The sequence below is a fragment of the Arachis ipaensis genome, chromosome B9, assembly GCF_059453495.1.
Source record: "Arachis ipaensis isolate K30076 ecotype BB chromosome B9, ASM5945349v1, whole genome shotgun sequence".
Taxonomy (NCBI): domain Eukaryota; kingdom Viridiplantae; phylum Streptophyta; class Magnoliopsida; order Fabales; family Fabaceae; genus Arachis; species Arachis ipaensis.
In genome coordinates, this window is record NC_142444.1 from 124936850 (window position 1) to 124951673 (window position 14824).

The window sequence follows — 14824 nt, forward strand, 5'->3', positions numbered from 1 at the left end:
CTCTAATTTTCGAAAATACCTCCCTCTTTTTCAAAAATTATTTTTAATTAATTAATTGTTTTAAATTTTAATTTTAATCCTTTAATTTTCGAAAATAATCAACCCCTTTTCAAAAATTAATTTTCGAAAACTTCTCTCTCTCATCTTCTTCTATTTATTCAATTACTTACTAACACTTCTCTTCATCTCATATCTCTGCTCTCCTCACCCTTGTGTTTGGATTCTCCTCCCATCTCTTTCCTTACATTACATTCTTTTCTTCTTCTACTCACACAAAAGAATCTCTATACTGTGACATAGAGGATTCCATATTTTCTTTGTTATTCCCTTCTCTTTCATATGAGCAGGAGCAAGGACAAGAACATTCTTGTTGAAGCAGATCCTGAACCTGAAAGGACTCTGAAGAGGAAACTAAGAGAAGCTAAAATACAACAATCCAGAGACAACCTTACAGGAATTTTCGAACAGGAAGAGGAGATGGCAGCCGAAAATAATAATAATGTAAGGAGGATGCTTGGTGACTTTACTGCACCTAATTCCAATTTACATGGAAGAAGCATCTCCATCCCTACTATTGGAGCAAACAATTTTGAGCTTAAACCTCAATTAGTTTCTCTGATGCAACAAAACTGAAAGTTTCATGGACTTCCATCTGAAGATCCCTTTCAGTTCTTAACTGAATTCTTGCAGATATGTGACACTGTTAAGACTAATGGAGTAGATCCTGAAGTCTACAGGCTCATGCTTTTCCCATTTGCTGTAAGAGACAGAGCTAGAATATGATTGGACTCTCAACCTAAGGATAGCCTGAACTCTTGGGATAAGCTGGTCAAGGCTTTCTTAGCCAAGTTCTTTCCTCCTCAAAAGCTGAGTAAGCTTAGAGTGGATATTCAAACCTTCAGACAGAAAGAAGGTGAATCCCTCTATGAAGCTTGGGAGAGATACAAGGAACTGACCAAAAAGTGTCATTCTGACATGCTTTCAGAATGGACCATCCTGGATATATTCTATGATGGTCTGTCTGAATTAGCTAAGATGTCATTGGATACTTCTACAGGTGGATCCATTCACCTAAAGAAAACGCCTGCAGAAGCTCAAAAACTCATTGACATGGTTGCTAATAACCAGTTCATGTACACTTCTGAGAGGAATCCTGTGAGTAATGGGACACCTCAGAAGAAGGGAGTTCTTAAAATTGATACTCTGAATGCCATATTGGCTCAGAATAAAATATTGACTCAGCAAGTCAATATGATTTCTCAGAGTCTGAATGGAATGCAAGCTGCATCCAACAGTACTCAAGAGGCATCTTCTGAAGAAGAAGCTTATGATCCTGAGAATCCTACAATAGCAGAGGTGAATTACATGGGTGAACCCTATGGAAACACCTATAACCCCTCATGGAGAAATCACCCAAATCTCTCATGAAAGGATCAACAAAAGCCTCAACAAGGCTTTAATAATGGTGGAAGAAACAGGTTTAGCAATAGCAAGCCTTTTCCATCATCCACTCAGCAACAGACAGAGAACTCTGAACAAAGTACCTCTAATTTAGCAAACTTAGTCTCTGATCTATCTAAGGCCACTCTGAGTTTCATGAATGAAACAAGGTCCTCCATTAGAAATTTGGAGGCACAAGTGGGCCAGCTGAGTAAGAAGATCACTGAAACCCCTCCTAGTGCTCTCCCAAGCAATACAGAAGAAAATCCAAAAGGAGAGTGCAAGGCCATTGATATAACCATCATGGCCGAATCCAAGAAGGAAGGGGAGGACGTGAATCCCAAGGAGGAAGACCTCCTGGGACGTCCAATGATCAACAAGGAGTTTTCCTGTGAGGAACCAAAGGAATCTGAGGCTCATTTAGAGACCATAGAGATTCCATTGAACCTCCTTATGCCCTTCATGAGCTCTGATGAGTATTCTTCTTCTGAAGAGAATGAGGATATCACTGAAGAGCAAGTTGCCAAGTACCTTGGTGCAATCATGAAGCTGAATGCCAATTTATTTGGTAATGAGACTTGGGGAGATGAACCTCCCCTGTTCACCAATGAACTAAATGCATTGGATCAACTGAGATTACCTCAGAAGAAACAGGATCCTAGAAAGTTCCTAATTCCTTGTACCATAGGCACCATGACCTTTGAGAAGGCTCTATGTGACCTTGGGTCAGGAATAAACCTCATGCTACTCTCTGTAATGGAGAAACTGGGAATCTTTGAGGTGCAAGCTGCTAGAATCTCATTAGAGATGGCAGACAATTCAAGAAAAGAGGCTTATAGACAAGTAGAGGACATGCTAGTAAAGATTGCAGGCCTTTACATCCCTGCTGATTTCATAATCCTAGACACTGGAAAGGATGAGGATGAATCCATCATCCTTGGATTAGTCCTTCAATTGAATGGGGACTCCCTTGTGTTTAAAGCACAAGGTTATCATCCTATAAACATGGAAAAGAGGCACGATAAGCTTCTCTCAGTACAGAGTCAACTAAAGCCCCCACAGTCAAACTCTAAGTTTGGTGTCGGGAGGCCTCAGCCAAACTCTAAGTTTGGTGTTGAACTCCCATATCCAAACTCTAAGTTTGGTGTTGGGAGTCTATAAAATTGACCTGATCACCTGTGTGGCTCCATGAGAGCCCACTGTCAAGCTATTGACATTAAAGAAGCGCTTGTTGGGAGGCAACCCAATTTTTATTTATCTAATTTTATTTTTATTTTATTGTTCTTTCATGTTTTATTTGGTTCACGATCATGTGGAGTCACAAAATAAATACAAAAATTAAAAACAGAATAAAAAACAGTAGAAGAAAAATCACACCCTGGAGTAAGGGCTCACTGGCGTTTAAACGCCAGTAAGGAGCATCTGGCGTTGAACGCCCAAAACAAGCAGCATCTTGGCGTTCAGACGCCAGGAATGCACATTGAGGAAAGCTGTCGCTGAACGCCAGAAACAAGCATAGAACTGGCGTTCAACGCCAGAAACATGCTGCATCTGGGCGCTGAACGCCCAGAACAAGCACCAATTCGGCATTTAAATGCCATAATTGCATGCAAAGGCATTTTACATGCCTAATTGGTGTAGGGATGCAATTCCTTGACACCTCAGGATCTGTGGATCCCACAGGATCATCTCAGCATCTGTGGACCCCACAGGATCCCCACCTACCTCCACTCATACTCTTCCCTCTTCTCATTCATCCTCTCTTCCCAATAAACACCCTTCCCCAAAATCCTTCACTAATCACCTCAATCTCTCTCTTCCCTATTACCCATTCACCACTCACATCCATCCAATCTTCCCCATAAACCCACCTCATAAACCCCACCTACCTTCAAAATTCAAAATCACTTTCCCACCCAAACCCACCCTAAATGGCCGAACTTAACCCCTCTCACTCCACTATATAAACCCCTCCATTCTTCATTTTCACACAACACAACCCTCTCTTCCTCTTCTTGGCCGAAACACAACCTCTCTCCCTTTCCTCCGTTTCTTCTTCTTCTTCATCTCTTCTTTCTTCTCTTGCTCGAGGGCGAGCATTATTCTAAGTTTGGTGTGGTAAAAGCATAAAGCTTTTTGTTTTTTTATTACCATTGATGGCACCTAAGACCGGAGAATCCTCTAGAAAAGGGAAAGGGAAGACAAAAGCTTCCACCTCCGAGTCATGGGAGATGGAAAGATTCATCTCCAAAGCCCATCAAGACCACTTCTATAATATTGTGGCCAAGAAGAAGGTGATCCCCGAGGTCCCTTTCAAACTCAAGAAAAATGAGTATCCGGAGATCCGACATGAGATCCAAAGAAGAGGTTGGGAAGTTCTAACAAACCCCATCCAACAAGTCGGAATTCTAATGGTTCAAGAGTTCTATGCTAATGCATGGATCACTAGGAACCATGATCAAAGTAAGAACCCGAACCCAAAGAATTATCTCACCATGGTTCGGGGGAATTACTTAGATTTTAGTCCGGAAAATGTGAGGTTGGCGTTCAACTTGCCAATGATGGAAGAGAACGCACGCCCCTACATAAGGAGAGTCAACTTTGATCAAAGGTTGGACCAAGTCCTCATGGACATATGTGTGGAAGGAGCTCAATGGAAGATTGACTCAAAAGGCAAACCGGTTCAACTGAGAAGACTGGACCTTAAGCCTGTAGCTAGAGGATGGTTGGAGTTCATTCAACGCTCAATCATTCCCACTAGCAACCGGTCTGAAGTTACTATAGACTGGGCCATCATGATCCATAGCATCATGATTGGAGAAGAGGTGGAGGTTCATGGGATTATACCTCAAGAACTCTACAAGGTGGCTGATAAATCCTCTACTATGGCAAGGTTAGCTTTTCCTCACCTCATTTGCCATCTATGCAATTCAGCTGGGATTGACATAGAGGGAGATATCCTCATTGATGAGGACAAGCCCATCACTAAGAAAAGGATGGAGCAAACAAGAGAGCCTATTCATGGATCTCAAGAGACGCATGAAGAAGCTCATCACCAAGAAATCCCTGAGATGCCACAAGGGATGCACTTTCCTCCACAGAATTTTTGGGAGCAAATCAACACCTTCCTAGGAGAACTAAGTTCCAACATGGGACAATTAAGCGTGGAACATCAAGAGCACTCCATCATCCTTCATGAAATTAGAGAAGATCAAAGAGCTATGAGGGAGGAGCAACAAAGACAAGGAAGAAACATAGAAGAGCTCAAGGACATCATTGGTTCCTCAAGAAGAAAACGCCACCATCACTAAGGTGGACTCATTCCTTGTTCTCAAATTTTCTATTTTTCGTTTTCTTTATGTTAAGTGTTTATCTATGTTTGTGTCTTTATTACATGATCATTAGTATCTAAGTGTCTATGCCTTAAAGTAGTGAATATGAATCCATCACCTCTCTTAAATGAAAAATGTTTTAATTCAAAAGAACAAGAAGTACATGAGTTTTGAATTCATCCTTAAACTTAGTTTAATTATATTGATGTGGAGACAATACTTTTTATTTTCTGAATGAATGCTTGAACAGTGCATATGTCTTTTGAACTTGGTGTTTTAGAATGTTAAATATGTTGGCTCTTGAAAGAATGATGAACAGGATACATGTTATTTGATAATCTGAAAAATCATAAAAATAATTCTTGAAGCAAGAAAAAGCAGTGAATACAAAGCTTGCAGAAAAAAATGGAGAAAAAAAAAAGAAAAAGAAAAAGCAAGCAGAAAAAGCAAGCAGAAAAAGCCAAAAGCTCTTTAAACCAAAAGGCAAGAGCAAAAAGCCAATAACCCGTAAAACCAAAAGGCAAGGGTAAATAAAAAGGATCCCAAGGCTTTGAGCATCAGTGGATAGGAGGGCCTAAAGGAATAAAATCCTGGCCTAAGCGGCTAAACCAAGCTGTCCCTAACCATGTACTTGTGGCGTGAAGGTGTCAAGTGAAAACTTGAGACTGAGCGGTTAAAGTCAAGGTCCAAAGCAAAAGAATAGTGTGCTTAAGAACCCTGGACACCTCTAATTGGGGACTTTAGCAAAGCTAAGTCACAATCTGAAAAGGTTCACCCAGTTATGTGTCTGTAGCATTTATGTATCCGGTGGTAATACTGGAAAACAAAGTTCTTAGGGCCACGACCAAGACTCATAAAGTAGCTGTATTCAAGAATCAACATACTGAACTAGGAGAATCAATAACACTATCTGAACTCTGAGTTTCTATAGATGCCAATCATTTTGAACTTCAATGGATAAAGTGAGATGCCAAAACTATTCAAGAGGCAAAAAGCTACAAGTCCCGCTCATCTGATTGGAGCTATGTTTCATTGATATTTTGGAATTTATAGTATATTCTTTTCTTTTTATCCTATTTGATTTTCAGTTGCTTGGGGACAAGCAACAATTTAAGTTTGGTGTTGTGATGAGCGGATAATTTATACGCTTTTTGGCATTGTTTTTAGTATGTTTTTAGTAGGATCTAGTTACTTTTAGGGATGTTTTTATTAGTTTTTATGTTAAATTCACATTTCTGGACTTTACTATGAGTTTGTTTGTTTTTCTGTAATTTTAGGTATTTTCTGGCTGAAATTGAGGGACTTGAGCAAAAATCAGATTCAGAGGTTGAAGAAGGACTGCTGATGCTGTTGGATTCTGACCTCCCTGCACTCAAAGTATATTTTCTGGAGCTACAGAACTCAAAATGGCCCGCTTCCAATTGCGTTGGAAAGTAGACATCCAGGGCTTTCCAGAAATATATAATAGTTCATACTTTGACCGAGTTTAGACGACGCAAAAGGGCGTTGAACGCCAGTTCTATGTTACAGTCTGGAGTTAAACGCCAGAAACACGTCACGAACCAGAGTTGAACGCCAAAAACACGTTACAACTTGGCGTTCAACTCCAAAAGAAGCCTCTGCACGTGTAAACTTCAAGCTCAGCCCAAGCACACACCAAGTGGGCCCCAGAAGTGGATTTATGCATCAATTACTTAGTTCTGTAAACCCTAGTAACTAGTTTAGTATAAATAGGACTTTTTACTATTGTATTTACATCTTTGGATTATCTTTTGATCTATTGATCATGTTTGGGGGCTGGCCATTCGGCCATGCCTGAACCTTCATTACTTATGTATTTACAACGGTAGAGTTTCTGCACTCCATAGATTAAGGTGTGGAGCTCTGCTGTTCCTCATGATTTAATGCAAAGTACTACTGTTTTTCTATTCAATTCAACTTATTCCGCTTCTAAGATATCCATTCGCACCCAAGAACATGATGAATGTGATGATTATGTGACGCTCATCATCATTCTCACTTATGAACACGTGCCTGACAAACACTTCCGTTCTACATGCAAACAAGCTAGAATGAATATCTCTTGGATATCTAATACAGGGGACCGAGTCCGAGTTATTAGTGTCTTTGTGGTATAAGTTAGAACCCATGGATGGCCATTCTTGAGATCTGGAAAGTCTAAACCTTGTCTGTGGTATTCTGAGTAGGATCTGGGAGGCGATGGCTGTGACGAACTTCAAACTCGCGAGTGCTGGGCGTAGTGACAGACGCAAAAGGAGGGTGAATCCTATTCCAGTATGATCGAGAACCTCCAGATGATTAGCCGTGCCGTGACAAAGCATTTGGACCTTTTTCACAGAGAGGATGGGATGTAGCCATTGATAACGGTGATGCCTTACAGAAAGCTTGCCATGGAAAGGAGTAGGAAGGATTGGATGAAGACAGCAGGAAAGCAGAGGTTCAGAGGAACGAAAGCATCTCTATACGCTTATCTGAAATTCTCACCAATGATTTACATAAGTATTTCTATCTTTATTTTCTGTTTATTTATTATTATTATTATTTGAAAACTCCATAACCATTTGATATCCGCCTGACTGAGATTTACAAGATGACCATAGCTTGCTTCACACCAACAATCTCCGTGGGATCGACCCTTACTCACGTAAGGTTTTATTACTTGGACGACCCAGTGCACTTGCTGGTTAGTTGTATCGAAGTTGTGACAAATTATGAATTAATATTAGAGCACCAAGTTTTTGGAGCCATTAGCAGGGATCACAATTTTGTGCACCAGTTTTCTAAGAAATTTTAAGAGTTGAAGAGCAGAAAAGTAAATAATTGTAAATTAAAGCAATGAAAATTAATGAGAGAATTTATATAATCAAAATAAAAGCCTTGACCGGGAGAAGATTAATTGAAATTTCTATACTTGTTGGATTTTCCCAAGTGTAATTGATAAATCACCATTTTATGATTCATATTGTGTTTAATTGAGTGGTTTTTATTAAGCCATTACCTACTTATTCATATGAATTGCATGATTTTATAATTCCTTCCTAATATTGTTTATGGTTGAAAACTTGCTTCCTAGAAACCTTTAATTAGTATATTTTAACTCTCCTTTATACCATTCGATGCCATGATCTATTTGTTAAGTGTTTCAGGCTTCATAGGGCAGGAATGACTCAGAGAATGGAGAGGAAGCTTGCAAAAATGGAAAGAACACAAGAAACTAAGGAGATGATTAGCGAACACTGACGCGAGCGCATGGCTCATGCGAGCGCGCGGAATGAAGATATCACAGCGACGCGAGCGCGTGCCTGACGCGAACGCGTGGATTGGAGTCTGCACATATGACGCGAACGCGTGGACGACGCGATCGCGTGACAAGGAAAATTGCTAAATGACGCGAACACGTGGACGGACGCGTACGTGTGACCTGCGCGGTTTGCAGAAATAACAGAATGCATTGGGGGCAATTTCGGGCCACATTTTGACCCAGTTTTCGGCCCAGAAACACAGACTAAAGCTAGGAAACATGCAGAGACTCAACACGCATCCACACACATTCAGATACATTGATATTAGGATTACTTTTAGTTTTAGATCTGAATCTAGATTAGCTTTACATTGATAGTTTATGCTTTTGCTTTGGATTTTGGATGTTGAAGAGTCATTACCTCCGTTGAGGTTACTACTTTAGTTTGTTTCTTTATTCCTTTACTCTTTTCAGTTGATCATTGACCCTATTCAGATAAGTATGTTCCATTTTGGATTTATTAATATATAGAGTTACCTTTACTTTTAATTAATTGTTAATCCTCTATTTTATTTATTATGACTTCTTATACTTTTATGAGTATTATATCCATGTCAACGGAGTAGATTTTCTACTTGACATGGGGGTTGATTAAAAGGAGACACTTGAGTTGGAATGCTCAAGTGCTTAGTCAAATTGGACATTGTTGGCTAATTCTGTATCTACTAATGCTAGACCTTCCCAAGGGAGAGGGCTAGGATTTGCGGATAAGAGTTAGCTCAATCACTTGACTTTCCTTTATTTAGTAAGGGTTAACTAAGTGAAAACAACAACCTCTTTACACTACACTAGAGAAGATTCCAACAAGGATAGAACTTTCAATTAATCATTCCCCCAGTCAAGGCCTTTTAATATTAATAATAATTCTTAGTTTATTGCTTTAATTTACAGTTATTTTAAATTGCTCATTATCCAACTTAAACTTTCTTGAAAATTACTAGTTAATAAATTAGCACCCTTTTCTGCAACTCGTTGGGAGATGACCTGGGACTGATACTCCCAGCATTTTTATTTCTAAATTTCGTGACAACTTTTCTAAATTGACGAGGCAGATCTTAGCTGGTTAAGGACTATACTTGCAACACATTTCGTTTATTAATTTCTTAATTGGTCAACTTCTGCCATGCATCAATTTTTGGCGCCGTTGCCGGGGAGTTGCAATAGTGTGCTAGATTATTAATTAGTGTACATATTTTTATCTATTTGCATATTTTATTTTTATTTTATTACCATGAGCTATATATCTTTCTCATTGAATGACGCGTTCATTGCTTGATCCGAGCTTAGCCGCTTTTGATCCTGAAATTGAAAGAACTCTTTCACGTATTAGGCGAGCTCGACGTCGGTTGGCCTCTGAAGGTGAATCTGAACCGCCATCTGAGAGTAAGACAAGCTCCTTTACCACTGATCCAGTTGATTCACGTGCAAGTAACATGGCGGAACCTAGGAAAATTACTCTCCAGGAAGCTGGAGCCCCAGATTTTACACTGCAACCTTATCAAGTGCATCATCCAAATCTGGCTGCAGATTTTGAACTAAAGACTGCACTAATAAACTTGATGCCCAAGTTTCATGGCTTACCTGCTCAAGAGCCTAGTAAGCACCTTAGGGATTTCTAGACAGCCTGTTCTACTATTAGGTGCATGGTGCAGATGAAACTTCTATTCTGTTAACCGTTGATGAGCGGATAATTTATACGCTTTTTGGCATTGTTTTTACATAGTTTTCAGTATGATTTAGTTAGTTTTTAGTATATTTTTATTAGTTTTTAATTAAAAATCACATTTCTGGACTTTACTATGAGTTTGTGTGTTTTTCTATAATTTCAGGTATTTTCTAGCTGAAATTGAGGGACCTGAGCAAAAATCAGATTCAGAGGTTGAAGAAGGACTGCAGATGCTGTTGGATTGTGACCTCCCTGCACTCAAAGTGGATTTTCTGGAGCTAAAGAACTTCAAATGGCGCACTTCTAATTGCGTTGGAAAGTAGACATCCAGGGCTTTCCAGCAATATATAATAGTCCATACTTTGAATAAGGATTGACGATGTAAACTGGCGTTCAATGCCAGTTCCATGCTACATTCTGGAGTCAAACGCCAGAAACAAGTTGCAAAGTGGAGTTCAACACCAGAAACACGTTACAAACTGGCGTTCAACTCCAAGAATGACCTCTCCACGTGTAAACTTCAAGCTCAGCCCAAGCACACACCAAGTGGGCCCCGGAAGTGGATTTCTACATCATTTACTCAATTCTGTAAACCCTAGTAACTAGTTTAGTATAAATAGGACTTTTTACTATTGTATTAGACATCTTGGGACGTTTAGTTCTTAGATCATGGGGGCTGGCCATTCGGCCATGCCTGAACCTTATCACTTATATATTTTCAACGGTAGAGTTTCTACACACCATAGATTAAGGTGTGGAGCTCTGCTATTCTTCAAGGATTAATGCAAAGTACTACTGTTTTTCTATTCAATTCAACTTATTCCGCTTCTAAGATATTCATTCGTACTTCAATATGATGGATGTGATGATCGTGACAGTCATCATCATTCGCAACTTATGAACGCGTGCCTGATAACCACTTCAGTTCTACCTTAGATTGAATGGATATCTCTTGGATATCTAATACAGGGGACCGAGTCCGAGTTATTAGTGTCTTCGTGGTATAAGTTAGAACCCATAGATGGCCATTCCTGAGATCTGAAAAGTCTAAACCTTGTCTGTGGTATTCCGAGTATGATCTGGGAAGGGATGGCTGTGACGAGCTTAAAACTCGCGAGTGTTGGGCGTAGTGACAAACACAAAAGGATCAATAGATCCTATTCCAGTATGATCGAGAACCGACAGATGAATAGCCGTGCCGTGACAGAGCATCTTGGACTATTTTCACTGAGAGAACGGGAAGTTGCCATTGACAACGGTGATGCCCAACATACAGCTTGCCATGGAAAGGAGTAGGATTGATTGGATGAAGACAGCAGGAAAGCAGAGATCAGAGGAACAAAAGCATCTCTATACGCTTATCTAAAATTCTCACCAATGAATTACATAAGTACCACTATCCTATTTTATATTTTATTTAATTTTCATCCACTATAATTTCTTAATACAATTTAATCCGCCTGACTGAGATTTACAAGGTGACCATAGCTTGCTTCAATCCGACAATCTCCGTGGGATCGACCCTTACTCACGTAAGGTTTATTACTTGGACGACCCAGTGCACTTGCTGGTTAGTTGTACGAAGTTATGAAACAGATATAAGATCATGAACGTGTGTATTGAGTTTTTAGCGCTGTTACCAAGGAATGGAATGATCACGATTTCGCACACCAAGTTTTTGGTGCCGTTGCCGGGGACAATCAATTTCGAACAACAATTTCACAATTGTTTCCAGACCACAATGGTGCCAAGTTTTTAATCCGGCAACAACACCAAGCTTTTGGCGCCGTTGCCGGGGATTGTTCGAGTTTGGACAACTGACGGTTCATCTTGTTGCTCAGATTAGGTAATTTTCTTTTCCTTTTGTTTTCGAAAATTATTCTAAATTTTTAAGAATGAATTCTAAAGTTTCAAAATGGTATGCTGAAGTTTGGCTGGCCATCAAGCTTTAGACTAACCTGGTATGATTCCTGGAATCTTGATTAAGGACTTTGAATTCATTGCTTCCTTTTCCCTATAGGTTTTCAAAAAAATAAAAATATACAAAAATCCAAAAAAATTAATAAAATCATAAAATCAAAAATATTTTTTGTTTCTTGTTTGATTCTAGAGTCAATTTTTAAGTTTGGTGTCAATTGCATTTTTTTCTAAAAAAATTTATGCATTTTTTGAAAATTCATGCATTCATAGTGTTCTTCATGATCTTCAAGTTGTTCTTGGTAAGTCTTTTTGTTTGATCTTCATATTTTCTTGTTTTGTGTCTTTTCTTGTTTTTCATATGCATTTTTCAATGTTAGTTTCTGAAGTTTGAAAATTTCTAAGTTTGGTGTCTTGCATGTTCTTTTTTCATTAAAAATTTTCAAAAATAAGTCTTGATATTCATCTTGATCTTCAAAGTGTTCTTGGTGTTCATCTTGACATTCATAGTATTCTTGCATGCATTGTGTGTTTTGATTCATAATTTTTATGTTATGAGTCTTTTTCATGTTTTTCTCTTTCTTCATTAAAAATTCAAAAATAAAAAAATATCTTTTCCTTATATTACTCAAAATTTTCGAAAATATGATTTGATTTAGTCAAAAACTTTTTAAATTTAATTGTTTCTTATGAATCAAATCAAATTTTCAATTTAAAAATTCTATCTTTTTCAAAAATCAAATCTTTTTCAAAATTTCTTTCTAATATTTTCGAAAATTTTTCAAATTAATTTTTAAAAATCTTTTTCTTAATTTTAGTTCATGATTTTCAAAATCTTTACTAACATTTAATATGATTGATTGAAAAATTTCAAGTTGTTACTTGCTTATTAAGAAAGATTCAATCTTTAAACTCTAGAATCATATCTTTTTAGTTTCTTGTTAGTCAAGTAATCAACTTTAATTTTCGAAATCAAATCTTTTTAAATTTCTTTTTCAAATCTTTTTCAAAATAAGTTTCAATCAATCATATCTTTTTGTTTCAATCATATCCTTTTTTTATTTTATTTCAATAATATCTTTTTCAAATTCAATTTCAAAATCTTTTCTAACTTCTTTCCTAACCTCTTATCCTTTTTTTTTTTTTAAATTTAATTTTCAAATCTTTTTCAATCAATCTTATCTTTTTGTTTCAATCATATCTTTTTCAAAACTACCTAACTAATTCAATCTCTCTTAAATTTTCGAAAATACCTCCCTCTTTTTCAAAAATTCTTTTTAATTAATTAATTGTTTTAAATTTTAATTTTAATTTTATTCTTCCTTTAATTTTCGAAAATCATTAACTCCTTTTTAAAATTTATTTTCGAAAACTTCTCTCTCTTATCTTATTCTATTTATTTATTCATCTACTAACACTTCTCTTCCATCCAAAAAATTCGAACACCACCTCCCTCTCTATGTTCGAGTTTTTCCTCTTCTCTTCTTTACATTACATTCTTTTCTTCTTCTACTCACACAAAGGAATCTCTATACTGTGACATAGAGGATTTCATATCTTCTTTGTTATTCCCTTCTTTGTCATATGAGCAGGAGCAAGGACAAGAATATTCTTGTTGAAGCAGATCCTGAACCTGAAAGGACTCTAAAAAGGAAACTAAGAGAAGTTAAAATACAACAATCCAGAGACAACCTTACAGGAATTTTCGAACAGGAAGAGGAGATAGCAGCCGAAAATAATAATAATGCAAGGAGGATGCTTGGTGACTTTACTGCACCTAATTCCAATTTACATGGAAGAAGCATCTCCATTCCTGCCATTAGAGCAAACAATTTTGAGCTGAAATCTCAATTAGTTTCTCTGATGCAGCAGAACTGCAAGTTTCATGGACTTCCATCTGAAGATCCTTTTCAGTTCTTAACTGAATTCTTGCAGATTTGTGATACTGTTAAGACCAATGGGGTTAATTCCGAGGTCTACAGGCTTATGCTTTTCCTGTTTGCTGTAAGAGACAGAGCTAGAGTGTGGTTGGACTCTCAACCCAAAGATAGCCTGAACTCTTGGGATAAGCTGGTCACGGCTTTCTTAGCCAAGTTCTTTCCTCCTCAAAGCTCAGTAAGCTTAGAGTGGATGTTCAAACTTTCAGATAGAAAGAAGGTGAATCCCTCTATGAAGCTTGGGAGAGATACAAGCAGCTGACCAAAAAGTGTCCATCTGACATGCTTTCAAAATGGACCATCTTGAATATATTCTATGATGGTCTGTCTGAATTAGCTAAGATGTCATTGGATACTTCTGCAGGTGGATCCATTCACCTAAAGAAAACGCCTACAGAAGCTCAAGAACTCATTGACATGGTTGCTAATAACCAGTTCATGTACACTTCTGAGAGGAATCCTGTGAGTAATGGGACGCCTCAGAAGAAGGGAGTTCTTGAAATTGATACTCTGAATGCCATATTGGCTCAGAATAAAATATTAACTCAGCAATTCAATATGATTTCTCAGAGTCTGAATGGAATGCAAGCTGCATCCAACAGTACTCAAGAGGCATCTTCTGAAGAAGAAGCTTATGATCCTGAGAACCCTGCAATAGCAGAGGTGAATTACATGGGTGAACCATATGGAAACACCTATAATCCCTCATGGAGAAATCACCCAAATCTCTCATGGAAGGATCAACAAAAGCCTCAACAAGGCTTTAATAATGGTGGAAGAAACATGTTTAGCAATAGCAAGCCTTTTCCATCATCCACTCAGCAAAAGACAGAGAGTTCTGAGCAGAATCCATCTAACTTGGCAAATATAGTCTCTGATCTATCTAAGGCCACTCTAAGTTTCATGAATGAAACAAGGTCTTCCATTAGAAATTTGGAAGCACAAGTGGGCCAGCTGAGTAAAGAAATCACTGAAACCCCTCCTAGTACTCTCCCAAGCAATACAGAAGAGAATCCAAAAGGAAAGTGCAAGGCCATTGAATTGATCACCATGGCCGAACCTGTAAGGGAGGGAGAGGACGTGAATCCCACTGAGGAAGACCTCCTGGGATGTCCAGAGATCAATAAGGAGTTTCCCTCGGAGGAACCAAAGGACTCTGAGGCTCATCTGGAGACCATAGAGAGTCCATTAAACCTCCTTATGCCATTCA

The 14824-nt window shown here is 38.2% G+C and overlaps 2 non-coding genes across 2 annotated transcripts; both read right to left on the bottom strand.

Annotated features, from left to right (window-relative positions):
- Nucleotides 1–873: 873 nt before the first annotated feature.
- LOC148546205 (small nucleolar RNA R71) lies at nt 874–977 on the bottom strand. The gene has a single exon (XR_015901415.1). It is a non-coding gene; the product is annotated as a small nucleolar RNA R71 (small nucleolar RNA).
- A 12817-nt stretch (nt 978–13794) lies between these two features.
- On the bottom strand, nt 13795–13898 carry LOC148546206 (small nucleolar RNA R71). Its single transcript, XR_015901673.1, has one exon. It is a non-coding gene; the product is annotated as a small nucleolar RNA R71 (small nucleolar RNA).
- Nucleotides 13899–14824: the final 926 nt, after the last annotated feature.